This window comes from Manis javanica, chromosome 5, assembly GCF_040802235.1.
Source record: "Manis javanica isolate MJ-LG chromosome 5, MJ_LKY, whole genome shotgun sequence".
Lineage (NCBI taxonomy): Eukaryota > Metazoa > Chordata > Mammalia > Pholidota > Manidae > Manis > Manis javanica.
The window spans coordinates 11,601,093-11,618,079 of NC_133160.1; the positions used below are offsets into that span (position 1 = coordinate 11,601,093).

Below are 16,987 nucleotides of genomic sequence, written 5' to 3' on the forward strand. Positions count from 1 at the left end.
CCCTCACTTCCTACTGTGCTCTGGCTGCCCTGCCCTCCCGCCCCGTGCCCTTCATTAGTTTCTTCTCAGCACCTCCCCTTACCTGGAGTTATAGTATGTGTTTATTGGGCTTGGCTTAACTGTCCCCCTGACTAGAATGTAAACTTCATATGACTAAGGGCTCTGTTGGCCTTGTTCAACTCTGATGCCCAGCACCTGACACATAGCAGCTCTCAATAAATATTTGGGTGATGAATGGGTTAAATATTTATTGATTGTCAATGGGGATACCGTAGTTAGTACAACCGAGCAAATCCCTTGTCCTTGTGGTACTCACATTTGTGTGTGTGTTATGGGGGTAAGGCATGAGGGGAACAGGTGGAGAGGCAGATGACTAGGTACACAAATAAAATAAACCTTGTTTGAGGTTGGCATCAAGCTGGCATGGCAGCTTGCAGCCTCTGCTGCCAGTTGCAGAGCCGAACTGTAATGAGGTCCTCTGGGCATCAGAGTGCAGGAGTGGGCATCCCTGCGGCGAGGCATCTTCCCTTGTAACCCAGAGAGCATGCGCTCTGGGTGGCTGCCTCCCTCGCAGGAGGAAAGTCCTGCCCTTAATCTCTTTATGCCACGCCACCCTCGGAACACAGGTGGTACTTGATAAACGGACCCAAGATGATTGGAAGATGATACCATGTTTTCTTTGCACATGCTCTCCTGACATTCTAAAAGTTCCTGGAAAATCTCAGTCTAACACCTCCACCCATTTCACAGGTAAGGACACAGATCTTGGGGCCAGGCAGGACTAGGTGGGCTGCCCTGACCCAGACCCAATCTTCTGGCTACAGTGTCTGCTGACCATTTGGTTAGAGCAGAATTACCTAAAGTGCAGGACTTTTAATTCAGATGGAAAGTGTGAAGCTTTCAAGGAAATGCAAGATGTCTGCATGAAAAGCAAACCTACCGCACAGTAATATCAAATCACAGGTGCAATTCCTTTCAACCCTCCATTTCCTTCTGGGGAAGTCTGGTTTATTGCTAGCCTCTCCCCCCAGCTTTGTGGAGGTATAATTGACAAATACAACTGTATATACTTAAAGTGTACAATGTGATGTTTGATATATGTATCCATTGTGAAGTGATCACCATAGTCAAGTTAATTAACATCTATCATCTCACATAACCATTTTGTGTGTGTGGTGAGAACACTTACGATCTACATTCTTTGCAAATTTCAAGTATATGATACAGTATTATTAACTATAGTCACCATACTGTACATTAGATCCCAAAACTTATTCATCTTATAAATGAAAGCCTGTACTCTTTGTCCAGCATCTGCCCGCTTCCTCCCTACCTCCCTCCAGCCCCTGGCAACCACCATTCTACTCTCTGGTTCTATGGCTTCAACTCTTTTTGTAGGTTCCACATATATGTGAGATCTTGCATGTAGTATTTGTCTTTCTCTGCTGGCTTATTCCACTTAGCATAATGTCCTTCACGTTCACCCCTGTTATCGTACTGGCAAGATTTCTTTCTTTTTATGGCTGAATAATGTTCCATTGTATATAGACATGACATTTTCTTTGTCCATTCATCCACTGACTGACATTTCAATTGTTGCCATGTCCTGGCTATTGTGAACGATGCCCTGTGAACACAGGAGTGCAGATCTCTCTTGGAGATACTGATTGCGCGCCTGCCTTTAACACCTCTCCATCACTCGCCCACCTGTCCCTCTGACAAACAGCACAGGCCTCCCGCTCAGAGCCTTTAAGGCTATTATGTGCCTTGCTTATGCTGTATTTCCTTCCATTATCTTCTATTTATAGCAAATGGCACTGGTTTTAAATTTTGAAATATGAATATGCAAGGTGATTTCTATTATAAATAGCTATGTTTAAGAAGAATGTGTGCCAATTAAAAAAAAATACCTGTATGAAATTAGAGACAGGCATAGGTGATATGAAAACCAGAAACCACAGTGTAAATGACCAACGTTTGGGAAACTATCAGTTGGTGGCTGATTTGTGGGAAAAATAATAATAACCAGCAATCGTTGAGAATTTACTATGGGCCTGGCTCTGCTCTAAACACCTCTAGACGTGATCAAGACTTCACTCCCCTCAGTGACTCTGTAATGTGCCTATGTGACCAGTGGAGAAACTGTAGCACAGAGGCCGTGTTACGTGCCCAAACACACACTAGTAGAGGTGACAGAACTGGAAGAATCAGTAAACAAATGACACCCTGACTCAGGGTCACTGATTGGAAGGCCCTATGATGGGCCTGGAAAGTTCCTGCCGCAACCTTCTGGAAATACCTCTCGAGTGTCCTGTGGCTGTGTGAGTTAGTCTCCCCCAGGCCGGTCTCACCTGCCCAGTGGGACAGGGGTGTCATCACCTGTACACAGCAGGTGGCTAGGTCCTCCAGGCGGCCTCACAGGAGCTGAGCTGGGCTTTTCCTTCTAACCTGTTACTGGTGTCATAAAACCACTGACTGCATGTATACTGCAGCCATAGTCCTGGCGGAATTAGTCATTGCCACGGCTCAGGCAGCCTTTGCAGACTATTAGCTGACCGTGGCTGTTCTTCTGCTGATTAAGGGCCCTGCCTGCCACAGGCTGCTGGGCCTTCATGGGCTACCGTCCCCTTGCTCAGTACCTGGGTGGGAGTACATCCGGGGCAGCTCTGGCTAGTGGATTCTCTTGAGGGCCAAGGCGGGGCTGCACCAGGGGCAGGCAGGAGCAGAGGGGGAGGACCCGGGGGATGGGAAGTCCTGGGTCCTGGACACTCCTTTTTCTTCATTTCCCAGAGGAACAGAAATGCCTGTGCTAGAAGCACCTCAGAAATTGCTGATCTGGTCCACCAGGGTCTTATACTGTGTCAGCATTTGGGTTTGCTGAACTGGGGAATGCTTCTTGGAGGAGGTGGCCTGGAAGCTTGTTCCTGAAGGACTCAGTGTTGCACTTTAGGAGAGATGAAAGATGCAGGGAAGGTAGTGTAGGCACAGGCTGGGAAAATGGGAATGTGTATAGGGCGGAACCTGCAGTGGGGGTCTGACCAGAAGCAGGAGGCAGACATCGGAAACATCACAAGTGGCTTCAATACCAGGTGATGGGGGTGGGAGAAATGGGTGAACTGTTTTTGTTTTGTTTTGTTCTTTAGTTTAAATAAATTGAATTTAAATGAAATACCAGGCTAGAGACCTGGTCATTTTTGCTTCTATTTTTCCCTTAACTGTGGAAATGACGTGGTACATCCAGTTCCTACTGAGAGCAGGCAGGTAGCCCCAGGCAGCGCTGCCGTAGCTGGGGACCGTGGGGAGCTGGGGCTGGAGAGCACACCCCCAGGAAGGCTACTCCCAGTGTGTAAGATCTCCCAGGTCACCCAGGGAGGCCGGCCTGATGTTGCCAGGTGCTTGGTCTTTGCAAAGCAAGTAAAAAATCTGGATCTTTATATAAGAACACAAAATTTGAATAGATTGGCTCCCAGCTGGGCAACTGGAGCCACTGAAGATTTTGTCAGTAAGGGGTCAATAGGGCTGGAGTTCCTGGCACAATCACACCTGACCTGGGTCGAATTCCTCAGCAGATGGCTGGAGGGAACTCAGAGTAGGTATTGAGGTCAGCAGGGCCCTTAGCTTCCTGGAGGCACTGGTCCAGCGGCCGTTCTGCGTGGGGCCTGCCATCTGCAGCATCTGCACCACATGTGGACCCCTGCCCCCCCACAGCTCTGAGCACAAGAGTCAGAGACTCTATTTGACCTTGTCAGTGACCTGGGTGGACCAGGAGAGAGGGTCTAAGTCTCTCAAGCATGGGGCCTCTGCGGGGTGTGACCCATTGGCCACTCTGACAACTCCACCCAGGCAGGGGCTGCTCTGGCTACAGCCCAGGACACTGGGGCCCCCAGCGTGCATACATTAGCATATATTATCTAATCAAGAATTTATCCACACAGCCTGCCCTTCTGGACAGAGGAAGGAGCCAAGATAGCTGATTTAGAAATCTTCTCAGAGATTTGGAGCCCTGGGCTTTGAGTGGATGAAAAGATAAATGGCCAAGGGGTGGCCTAGTGAGTGAGCGTGTGGAATGTGGCAAGCCAGGACCCTCTGCAGGGGTTGGGGGGGAGGTCCTGGAGTGAAGCTGAGCATGTGCAAACCCCAAAGGAAGGCAGGGAGGGAGGGAGACATAGAAACCAAACAGCATGGAGGCTTGAGTCTCTGAGAACTAAGTGGCCTGGGCCATGAGGCCACTTGCTGAACATCAGACCAGAGCCCAGGAGGGAAGTTGGGAATGCGCGGGGCTCACTAATTGCATGGTTTGTGCAAGTCTTTGGCCTTCAGTTGTGTGTGAATTCAGGGGCTGAACTAGAGCAATGTTTCCCCAATTGTCATCTATGGGTGAATATTTCAGGCAGTACCTGGATGCACACTTTTAATTTTAATGACTGTTTGTCAGAAAAAAAGAATGAACAATAATGTCATGATTATTATTCCTGAGGATGAGGTTGATAGGTCTTTAGGTCAGCCAGGGTAAAGCTTTGAGGAGACATATCTACTGTGGGCAGGTGAGTTATGGGTATGCAGCATGGTGCCAGGAGGGTGAATGCTGACGTTTGGGAAGCACAGACCTAGGAGACACCGAGGAAGCCTCCAGCTCCATGCTTTTAAGGTATAACAGGATCTGGTTATCTTGACTCATGGTTGAGTTAACTTGAGAGGGGGACCCCATGGAGCTCCTTGCATCCCTCATCACCCTGCTTTCCAGAAGAGGAAGGATTTCTTACACAGTCTCTGTGGGGTGAGAGACTGCACCTCCATCCTCATGAAGCCCGCAAAGCAAGCATCCTGAATCAATTCTGATTGGTGAATGTTTTCAACTCCAGGTAAGATGAACTCTGAGCTTTTGCATTGGCTGTTCCCATCTCTTGGATTCTTTTCCCTGCACTCCTCTCTTCTCATTCTGACCCTGTTATGTGTCACCCACTTGGATCCACTTTCCCAGCATGCCCTGTGTGACATATGCCCATCCACCCTCACTACTCTTTCACCCATGATTTCATCTCATTTCCTTGACTGGAATCATTTATTTGACAGTGCCAAGTATCTATCTTCCCTACCACCTGTCAGCTCCATGAGGGAGGGACTGTGTCTGGGAGGTTCACTGCTGGTACTTAGTGGGGGCTCTGATATTTGCTGAGTGATTAAATGAATGGCCATGAATTATTCTGGTCATCTGCCTCTACCTCTTAAAAGTGCTTTTGGTTATATGTTCAAGATATACCAGGGTTGTTTTTTCTCTCTTTCTTCCAGCACAGACCTGTAGGCCTTTGTACTGTAACTAGAGCTGGCATCAGCGTGTTTTAACAGCACCAAGTGGAAGGACAGAAGGAGGAGCTGAATATCATTTAACTAGAATCTGTGCCTATGGACCTTGGGGAGCTCATCAAGGGGCACCCACATCTGCCCCTTCTTTGGGGTGGGCTGGTCCCAGGCCCCTGGAGGCTGGGAGGAAAGCTTCAGTCCCTATGGATGACTGGCAGATTTGTTCTCAGTATTGGCTCTCAAGAAAAGGCTTTGAAAAGACAAAAGCTTCAAGGCCCAGGCCTGGCTACCCATCAGGGTTGCCAGGTTGCCAGATCTCCATGGAGACCATAGAAGCACATCTGTTCTGTATCACTTCCCAAGGAGGGTGTCCGCTCTGAACCTGCAATACTTGGGCCGGGAGCCTTCTCTGGGCGAGCCCCTCACTTACACACACACACACACGCCACAGAAGCCTGGCCTGAGCTCCCTGCCCACAGGGAGGACAAGAGGCTGAGCAGCCTCTTTCTCCCCAGGAGATGGACGGCTTGGGAAATGGCAGACGGAGATGGGCTGGGTGCAGAGTGGCCCCAGAGGGACAGTGTGCTGGCGAGTATGTCACAGTTCATGGGGCTCCTTGGGAGCCTGGGGGTAGGAGACAGGCACAAACAGCTGTTTGCAGCTGGAGCCTGCCCCAGAGGGATCAACCTTGGGGTCATCCGGCCCTGGAATACAAAGCCTCCCTGCGTTCAGCAGCTCTCAGACTCTATTCAACCAGCTTCTCTTCCTGTTTCCCTTGCTCTCTCTGGACCTTCTCTTCCCAGTTCTCTCTCTCTTCCTCTGTCCCTTTCAGCCTGTCTCCCTCTGTGCATTCCCCAATGTCTCTCTCTCTCTCAGCACGTATCTCTGGTTTCTGTCCCTTTCTTGGCACCTCACGTAACCACAGTGTTGGCGTCTCAGGAGCTGTAGAAGGAACTATTAGAAATTGTCGAATTGTGTTCAGACTTTCTCCTGCCCGTGGCTGGCGATGGCCCTGGTCTTGACCACTCGAGCTCCTTGCACCTGCACAGTCAGGTTGTCTCCCACCTGAGTTCTGTCTCCTCTCTCTCTCCATATGCCTGGGAGGACCCTCTGCTAGCAGGCGAGTCTCAAGTTCATATTCTAGGACCTCTGCAGATAAGGAGTGACCTGCTTGGCTGCAGGCACATCTTTACCTTTCTGAGCCTTAATTCCCCCATCAGAAAACCACATCTAATCATTGTGACCCAGATCGCAGATGTATGGAGAGAAATACATCAGAAAAGATGTATGAACATTCTTTGCAAACCAAAGCAGGACCATAAACGTTAGTGCCATCAAGGGCCAGGCCAGTAACAAAAATGAGCAAAGAGGGAAGTAGACAAGTACACAGGGCAACAGGGAGGGGTGGGGACTGTGGCAAACTAAAGAGACCAGGCTGTAGGTGACCCACTACATAGCTTCAGTTAATTGTTACTATGCGGGCCTATGGACCCACGTAGCCAAATCTTCAGATATTTCCAGAGATGCTAAAAATTGGACTTTCATTTAAATTTTTAATGCCATCTATCGGTTTCACCCTGTTGACTGGGTTTGGTTTCAGTGCCATCAGCCTGAGTCCTCTGAAACGAAGCGTAGGCGCATCCTCCCTGGAGAGCTGAGGGAACCTCCACTTCCCCACAGAGCTAGATGTCTGAGGAGCACATGGTGACACTAGCACTGTGGCCTGAGTTTCTACCCACAACCAGGGCCAGATGGAGTCTTAGGTTTTGAGCCCCAGAGTGACTATCTCACCACCCCGGCTGCTCCTGGCCCCCCAGGCCCTGGGCCTCCCCTGCTCTAGCAAGTGAAGCATTCGTGCCAAGAACAAAAAGAGGAAGGTCTCCAGGATCTGCTCCAGAGCCAGGCCAATGTCCGTTAAGCATTTGGACGAATCCGCTCCCACTGCCCACTGGCCAGGCGGACTGGGAGGGAGAGTCTGTGATGTGGGGATCTGAGCTCTGAACTGGAAATACCCTACTTTTCCTTTTGTTACAGTGTGTGTGACAATATTCTTATAGCCACTGCCCAACAGCTGCGATGGTGAGAGGCCTTCTGTCTACTGAGCACAATTCATTCATAGTCAATGGAAGAGCAATTAAATTTTACTTTCAGTGGAAGGAGTGTTACAGACTTTACAGATGTATTTTAAAGACCACACATAGCAAGACACTGGCTGTAAGATGTGAACCCAGGCAGCAGGCTCTAGATCACATGCTCTTGGCCACACTACTACACCTCTTCTTTATCTCCATTTTGGGGGAAAAGGGCTGCACTCAGGCCCAAGCACATACCAGGTGTTCAGTAAATGTTTGTTGATTACATCGCACAGACTGTAAAACTCCACAGGCCCAAGGACCTCGTGACTGTTGCTTTCCTCTCCAGAGCTCGGTGAAAGAGTGGGTGGGTCAGAGAGGTGGCAAGCAGAAAACTTCCAAGGGCCACTGGTTAGAACCACGAATGAGGTCACCGAGATACTGCAATGTCACCTGCCACAACACAGCTCCAAAGAGGAAGAGCGGGCTTCCCTTGTGCAATGTTGCCATAGCAACCAGCAGAGGCCCTGGCTTCAGCGGGGTCCTCATTACAGCTGAGAGCCCCTGGACGCCAGGGATCGTCCTTCTGCACGCTGCTCCCTAGGAACAAAACTGGCCGACCCATAGGAAGGGAAGGGCGGGCATCATCTTGGCACCAGTGGCAGCATCTGTTATTCTGACAGAAGCGAGACAGTGGGGAGGCAGAAATTAGGGGCATAAATGAGCAGCCTCAATTCTTGTTGGAATGGGTAGGATTTTTTAAAAAGCAGAGCATGTCCTGAGAGATCCTCTAGTCTGGAGTTAGCAAATAAGTTTCATTCATTTGTGGATTCATTCAACCAACCTGCATGGGGCATCCGCTCTGGGTCAGGCTGTCTTCTAGGAGCTGAGGTGTGAAGAAAGAGCCTGTCCTTCTGGGGCTGTCAATAAGCAGAGGACATCAGGAGTAAATCATTGCACCAGTTGGTGGCAAGCACTGTGTGGAAAATATAACCTGGTGGAGGGACAAGAGGATGGGAGGGGCCGTGTCCCAGGCAAGCCTCGTTGAGAAGGAGTGAAGTGAGCTCAGACCTGGCTGAGGAGAGGAGAGAGTCCTTTGGCTCACCTGCCACCTCCCATTCTTAGTTTTGGGGAACACTGGACAACTGTTCAGACTGCAGTGCCAGCCCTTTGGGAGGGTCACAGACCCCACCAGTGGAACTGAGGTGCACCCGTGAGACTTGCTTTGCCCAAAAGAGTGAGTGGAAATGACACGTGTTCATTTTCTAATCAGAGATTCTGAGGGTGTGGCACCTGCTGGGCTGTTTCTGGAAAGTCTCCTAATGGAGCAGGCTCTCACCCAAGGACGATATTGCCCCCAGAGGGCATTTGAGGGGAAGTGCCACTGGCAGCAAGTGGGTGTGATCCTTTTGCTGGGGCTGCTGTCACAGAGTACCACAAACTGGGTGGCTGAAGCAATAGGTATTTATTGTTTCACAGTCCTGGGGGTTGGAAGTCTTGAGATCACGGTGCCAGCAGGCCCAGTCACTGCTGAGGTCATTGCTGATGGGCTCCAGGCCCCTCCCCTAGCTGTTGGTGGTTTGCTGGCATCGTTGCTGCTCTTTCCTTATAGAGCCATCCCCCCAATGTCCGGCTTCATCTTCACGTAGAGCTCCCCCTAAGTGCACATCTCCCTCCCAATTCCCCTCCTTAAAAGGCCACCAGTCATTTGGGATCAGAGGCCCATCCTACTCCAGTACGACTTCACCTTCACTAATTACCTCCACCACAACCCGATTTCCAAGTTAAGGTCACATTCTGAGGTACTGGGAGTTAGGACTTCAACATGTGAAAACGATTCAACCCATAACATAGGTGGAGGCCACAGATGCTGATGAACATCCCACGATGCACAGGACAGCCCCCCCACAACAGAGAATTATCCCACCCCAAATGCCTCAATGTCAGCACTGAGGCTGAGACCCTGTGATAGAGACTGGAGCTCCCCAGAGCAGGCGATTCATAGCACAGCCACAGCCCATCTCTGCAGAACCTGCAACCCTAGCAAAAAAGGAGCTTCTGCAGTTGAGAACCATTGAAACATCTTGTTTGTTGTTATGCAGCATAATCTAGTCTATTCTGACTGATAAGAAACTGCCTAGAGCCACCTGACTAGATTTAGAACCCACCCAACTGCAGCAGCATGAAACGCTGTCATCATTTAATGATGTGTGCCATTGAGCAGGAAGGGAAAGGGACCCAGAAGTCCTCACAGTCACTGCTTCTGACCTTACCTGTCCAACTCAGAAAGATGTTTTGTCCAAGTCACATAACTGGCAAACCAGTGCTTAGCATAGACCTTGACACATAGTAAGTGTTTCTGAAATATTTGCTGGGCAAATGAATCACCAGTGAGATTAGAAATCAGGCCTCCAGCTATCTTTGTTTTCTGTTGGGTCATACCCCAGAGATTGTCATGCTCCCAAAATATCTTAAATGCTGGGACCGAGAGCAGACTGTGCCACAAATTCTACTTTTCTCTTATCAGCAATTGCTCATGGAAAACATATTATCATGTCCTTATGCAAGAGGCTTGAATGTAAAGTTTAAAGCATACTTTTTTTTCAAGTTAATTTTTTACATCTGGAAATTCATGCTGAGACTCTCTAATGGTGGCGTTTCGAGCAGCAGTGATGAGGTGGGGATGGCTCTGGGGAAATGCAGCAGTGACTTGGTGCTTCTGGAATCACTGCAGGCAGTTGAACGCTCTTTACAGCGTCAGGCTAGCCTGGGCCTGAATGCACATCAGTCAAGGGAAGATGGAGCTCATCTGCACACAGTAGGGATTAATCATGGAAGGATTCATGCTTTGCTTATCTGGAACAGACTTAAGACCAGTGGCCTGAGGAGCCCAGCCAAGTGTGTGTCTGACCAAGCAGAATAAGAGGCATTATCTCTGTGTGGAAGCTCTGGGCTAGATCAGTGTTCTATAGGAGATGGCATCTTACCAAGAGGTATTTTGTCAGGATTCTTTTGGCTACAAGAATATTAAATAGACAGAAATTAAAAGGAGCATACTAGCCTATCTAAATGAAGGCTTGAGATGTTGGTGGCTTCAGGTATGTCTGGATCCAGGGTTTAAGTGACCTGGATTCTGGAAATATGGATCTGTTTTCATCCATCTCTCATCTTTTTTCCACCAGTTTGGCTTGATTCTCAGCTAGTAGCAATGCAAGAATGATAAGCACAACCACAGGCATTTATCCTGGCCTCACAGCAACTATGGTAACAAGAGAGCCCTGTGGCAGCAACGATCCCAGGGTTGGCTCTGATTGGACCAATTCAAGTCACATGACCATGCCCTGCTAGTGACTGATGCCCAATGGTTGTGGCAGGCCTGGGTCACATGCCCATCTCTGAATTTAGGGGTGAAGACAGCCCAATCCATAGCTGATGGACTGAGCATGGGGGAGGGGTGGTCCCACAAAAGAGAACTGGGGTGCCATCAACAGAAGATGTAGGAACAGACTGACAGTGAGAAAGATCCAATACCCACAACACAGATGTGGACCCAATTTCAAAAATTCCTTGTCCGTACAAGTACCCCTGGGGGCAGCCCTTTCCCTGTCAATGCAATGTGGTTTGAATTCATTTCTCACACCAAATATGTCAAGACAGTGCATGGCTAGTTAAGAAGAAGGATGAGCAGGTCTCCTGCCTCTGGAGTTTAATGCTTTAAAAATGACTTCTCCATCTGTTTAAGGATTACTATTCCTTGAAGAATTCAGCTTCACACGATAAGTGTTAATACCTTATTTCTGAGGGACTCTGCAGTCTGGAGTTGGAATTGACTGTGAACAGAATAAAATAATTTGCTTTTTATCAGCATTGTCCACAGCAACTTGTTTGCAGCCTGTATGAGCCTCAGAGGAAAATATGTTTAGCTTCACCTCCCTAATCCCCCTGTAAGATTCCTAAATCACCATCCGTCACTCAGCGCCACTCAGCCAGAAATGACCGCCGCTCCATAATAATAAAATCAGAATTACAGTCGCTGTCACCTCCTGATGATGGCTCCTTTAAGGCCAGGGGAGAGTGAGACTTCAGAGTCAGCACCCTGGAGAGCGGCAAGGACCTGCGGGCTCTGTGGATGCTGGGCCCTGCACTCCTGACTCGGTGGCCCTTTTCTGTACCCTGGAGGTGGCAGACTGCTGATTTACAGACTACTGAAGTGCTTCATTTGGTTTTTAAAAAATAAATAAGTCACAAAATCTAATAATTGTGAATTTCCACATAAAAATTGGAATCTTATGCCTTTCTTGAAAAAATAGGGAAAGCTGAGAGCCCTGCCTTTCTTTAACTGGGGCTGAGGAGCGATGCCCCATCCAACTCTCCAGTTCACCCCTACCCTTGCCACCGCCTAGAGGCCTCTTTGCTCTTTGTCACCTGTCTGGCCCTATACCATGTGGGTCAGAGAGCTTGGCCCTCCATGCAGTGAGCAGGTAAGAGCTCAGCCTCTGCAGACAGACAGACTGCCAACTTCCACAGCTGGATGACCAGAACTCACTGGGTGACTGCAGACAAATGACTTATTTATGCGTGTGCCTGTTTCCTGATCTGTAAAATGAGTATAATAATAGCACCTGTTACTGAGCAGAGTAAATGTGTTAACATGCACGTAAGGCCCTTAGAACCACTCCTGGCACACAGGGAGGCCGTGCTTGTGGAGCTGTCACTGCAGTGCTTCTGTGTCCACTTGGCCTTCATGCCATTCTCACCAGCTTGGGTTGTGCGTGGGCTGGATTGTGACCCCCCAGAAAGATATGCCCAAGTCTGAACCCATGGTGCCCGTGAATGTGACCTGATTTGGAAAAAAGGTTCTTTGCAGATATAATTAAGGACCTCAAGATGAGAGCATTGGATTAACTTGGTCCAATGACAAGGGTCCTTATAAGAAAAGGAGAAGAGGCTGGAAGAGAAGGCCACATGAAGACACAAGCGGAGGCTGGAATGGTGCAGCCACAGACAACAAAAGCCTGGGAGCTCCCTCCTTTGGAGGGAGCGTGGCCCTATGCACTCTTTGATATTGGATTGCTGGCCTCCAGAACTGTGAGCGAATGAATTTCTGTTGTTTTAAGTCACCTGACTTGTGGTAATTTGTTGCAGAAGCTACAGGAGACATACAGAGATGGGCTGGCACCATTTCCCTCCAGCTCAGTGGGTCCTTGCTCGCTATTCTGACCCTGCTCAGTGCCTACTGCATGAGTGCTAGACATGCCTAGTTGACTGCAGAAGACTTGAAATACTTTTCAGTTGGGAAAATGTATTTATGCCTCACAGGGTACCTGTGAGGGAGAGAAGGGTTTTGTATGGCAAACCTTGCTGCGACCCACAGCTCGGGGTTGGGCAGCTTCCATGCCCTGACAGAAAGGCACAGAGTAGCAGGCTGGAAGAGAGAAAATGTCCTCATGTGTTTGGGAAGGGATGAAAGAGGCTTCCTGTCTCAGCCTGGCTTATCCACCAGCGTTGTGCCAAGTTCTGGGTGTGGACAGAAACAGCAGACTAAAATGCAGGAACCCAAGAAAATGGAAATGGGGGGCCCCTTGTTCAAAAATTATTGAGAATATCCATACAGTGACAGCAGAGCATTAACCCGATGGGAGCCCTCTGAGCACAGCCACCTGTGCAACTGCAGAATTGCCTGGTGCTAGGGACCCAGCAGTAGCCTGCACTGTATCACTATCCCCAAGCTTGCATTTTGGTGGGAGAATGGCCCAAGTAAGCAAGCTCACAAGGTGAATGCACAGTCCTCATCCCTGTAACCAAACCTGGCTCATTGGATCCACTTTCCACCCAGAAGAAGTGGAAAGAGAAAGAATGGAAGGACAGAGAGGTTAAGTAACCTCCCAAGGTTGCACAGCTGGCTCGTGATGGGACTAGAGCCTATCTCTAAAATGTGGGCTCCTTGCTTGCTTCCCTTCAGGATAGCAATTATCAGAGAGCTGGTATCTTGCACTTCACATATAGCAATGCCTTTAACCTTCGCAAATGGTGAAATCTGTTACAGATGAGGAAACAGAGGCACAAAGAGCTTAAATAAGTTGCCAAGGTCACACAGTCTGTGAGTGGCAGGGCCTGAATATGAATGACAGTGGTCATTCCCGGACTTGTATGTATGACCTCAGTTCTCTATGACTTCCACAGATGGGACAGGTGACCCTTGAACCATGCAGGTGTTAGGAGCACCAGCTCACCTCCCCCATCCCCTTCTTCAACCCTCCCGTCCCTCCTCCCCATCCCCACATATTTTGTACATTACATGTACTACATACTATGTATTCTTACAATAAAGTGAGCTACAGGAAAGACAACGTTTTTTCAAATTGTCACAGACTGCCAAAAATTTTTGCAATGCATTTGTTGAAAAAAAGCCTGCACCTAAGTGGACCCATGCACCTCAAGGCAGAGTTGCTCATGGGTGGCCTGTATTTTAAAAACTAGTCCTAATGTTAGATCATATTTTAACAAAGCTTCAAGCAATTGTGCCCATTTTCACGCAAATTTATGGGATTCACTGTTGTTTTCACAGAATGTGATCAGGAAACCACATTCTTTTTTTGCCCAAAAGAAAAAATATTGCAAGAAGTTGATCTACGAGGAGGTTTTCTGGAAGGAGGAGGTTTTCAGGAAGGAATCACTTGCGTAATGAGGCAGAAGATTGGGTTTCTCATCTCTGTTCCATCAGCACACGCTCTGGTCTGCAGTTCTGTCTCCCATCAGCGTCGCCCACTTTGGTCCATTTTGTTCAGTGGTTGTGCCTAATCTCTGGGCTCCGAGCAGAACCCAGCACATGCTGGTTGTTGAATGAATCTCGCCCTCTTTCTGCTTCTGTCACTCTGTCTCTGTCTCTCTCTGCCTCTGGCTTCTTGAGGCTTACTCCGTGGAATGTGCCTAAGACCCCTGATGCCAAGCTGTCCGGATGGAACATGAACTGGGCAGGGGCTGTGACTCAGCCCCCACTCCAGCCAATCACTCCAGGAAGGAGACGGGTGGACCTGAGGCCCTGGTGATCAGTGCTTGGATTGGGGGCCTGATTACATGTCTACGGAACATTGATTTATAGGTTAATTCTTCCTCTCCTCCAAGACTCTGGATTGCAGCTAATTTACTGGCAGTCTTAAATCACCCCGTTCCCCCACCCCCCACCCCACCACAGAAGCAACAGGAGGCACTATCTCTCATGAGCCTTCTATAATCACTGACTTGATTAAAACAAGGGTGGGAAGAGAGATACCCACTTCCCTGCCAAGGGTGGGGGCTCAGGCAGGAGCTGGCTGCATAATTTATCTAGAAACGATGGCAGCCCACACATGGCCCACTTAATTTCATGTTTGGCTGCTGATGGGTTTTCATTTATAGATAATATAAACAGGTTGACAGGGCCCTAATTAACTGATTTGTGGTCCTTGGGGAACAAATGGTTATTAATATTCATAAACATTTGTAACGCTCAGTCAGATGCCCAGCCCTGACATGATCATAATGTGTCCTCAGCTGTGTGCACCTGTGATTTCTGATTTGTCTCTTACCCGTGGACACTGGCGGGTGCTGTCCAGTGCAGATGGCCCCTTGCCAAGAGACAAGGTCCATCTCTTGATTACATCATTTGCACAAAATTTGCTGATCACAACTTGGTGGATTTGCCACCATCTTTTCTTCTCCTTGGATGCCCTTGGCTCAGCTCTCCTCCAATCCCACCCACTAAAATCTCCTTGAGACAAGCTGAGAATTCCTTCCTCCAGGAAGCCTTCTTAGATTGATGGCATCTTTCTACAGTGCAGTTGGTTGCCACAGTATAATTTTTTACATTAGGATTTGTTGTTTAATATTTTTTGGTTATTTTATCCAATAAATGTTCTGTCTTCGTGAACTTTTCCTAAAATCAGGGACAAATTTATTTCTCCCTTTTGCAGTAGAGTCCCACCTTATGTAAAGTCTGGTGTACAATGAAAATTAAATAATCCAAACAGCTACAGCAATTCCTATGGCTGAACTGAATATATGTCCTAGGATACTTTCATTTTGCACATGATAAAACATAGCAATTAAGTAACCTGCCCAAGGTTGCACTGCTAACCATTGCTTGGTCAATGCTCTTTGGTCAGTGACTTTTGAAGGACCCAAGGAAGCTTGCAGCAGCCATGTGAATGGGCAGTGATTTCCCTCCTTGTTTTATGCCTAGAAAACCCCTTCAAATTATTCTCACATTCTTTCTGTTTTCAGAGCTTTCCAGGCCTGTGGGGGCATTAGCATCCAGTGCCCAGGGCACCCCCCCTTGACCAAAAAGCTAGTTGCATCCCCACTGATTCTGGTCCTTCTTGGCACTTCCCTCTCCTTCCTCGAGTGCAGTTGGATTTCTTGGTGAGTTAAATGCAGTTTGGTGCGATTACCTGCTGTGTTCTTGGACTTGTACCGGGGACGCATTAGCAAACATCAATTAAAAAAGTCATCAAAAGCCCACTGAAAGATTGAGCCGCATTCTGGGCTGGAAATTTTTTTTTTATTTTTTACATATCTAACGACTCTATGGAAAGCATTTAGCTGGAGGAGGCATGGGGCTCTGGTAACCTGACAGCCTGCCCAGCACAGGGCTGGGCATCAGAACATCCTTGACACTCGATGACCCGCCCTGGTCACAAAGCCTTCCTGGTACTCACTGCCCCTTTGCGACCAGGGCATCAGCCACCAGTTTCTGGAAGTTGAAATTACGTTTTATAAGCAGTGAGGTGTTTGTTACAGCTATTCACCTCTCCAGGATTTTCATTTCCTCTTGAGCACAGTGGGCTGGTAGGCTCCAACCAAATAGCGTCCACAGCTCTGCTGTGGGCCCCAAGGACCACAGCCCCATCCTCTACAGAGAACAGTGGGGTAGCAGCCGACCCTGAGCTCAGGTTCTAAAATGACTAACCAAAGAGAACACCGAGTACAGGAATAACTGAGCGTATTCAAACTGCAGTAAGCTACTCAACGTGGGGAAATGAGTCCGTTTGGAGGGGTCCTTGGCTGCTGAGACACAATGAAGGAAGACAGATCCACCTGCCGGCTCCACCTTCCACCAGGTGGGGCCCATGCAGGGGTGTGACTGGCTGGACTATTTACAATCATTTAAATACTTTGTGTTTACTTATTAGCATTGCATTTGTTGTAAACTATAAAAGATAATCTGCCCATGTTTTATTTTTGGTCAAGTGTATACGACTGTATTTATGTCCAATACAATTCCGCTGTAATCCCAGCAATAAAAATATCTGCCCTTGAGGGCCACGCTGATAGACTTTGAAGAGCACTGGATGGAACTGAGGAGACCTGGATGCTGGACCTGATGCTGTCCTCTACCGACTGTGTGACTTTGGAAAATCATCTAATATTTCTGAGACTAGGTCTTCCTTATTCTAGACAAGTGTCTCAACTAGGCACGATTTTGCCCATAGGGGACATTTGGCAATGTCTGAAGACATACTTTTGCCTGTCACAGCTTGGAGGGGTGGGTGCTACTGGCACTGAGTGGGTAGAGGCCCGGGACACTGCTAACATTTGACAACGCACACACCAGACAGCCCACAACACAGAATTAC

General features: G+C 48.5%; 1 long non-coding RNA gene across 3 annotated transcripts in view; it reads right to left on the reverse strand.

The window, feature by feature from the left end:
* LOC108408709 (uncharacterized) overlaps positions 1-16,987 on the reverse strand; it is a 77,265-nt gene that overhangs the window by 41,283 nt on the left and 18,995 nt on the right. Inside the window, exons 3-4 of one of the 3 annotated variants that reach the window (XR_012131294.1) lie at positions 8,218-8,293; positions 7,073-8,049 (exon numbers count right to left, since the gene is read on the reverse strand). This is a non-coding gene — a long non-coding RNA (uncharacterized lncRNA). Of the gene's footprint in view, positions 1-7,069; positions 8,294-16,987 lie in introns of those variants that run through there. The other 2 variants (XR_012131296.1, XR_012131295.1) reach the window with 2 other exon arrangements.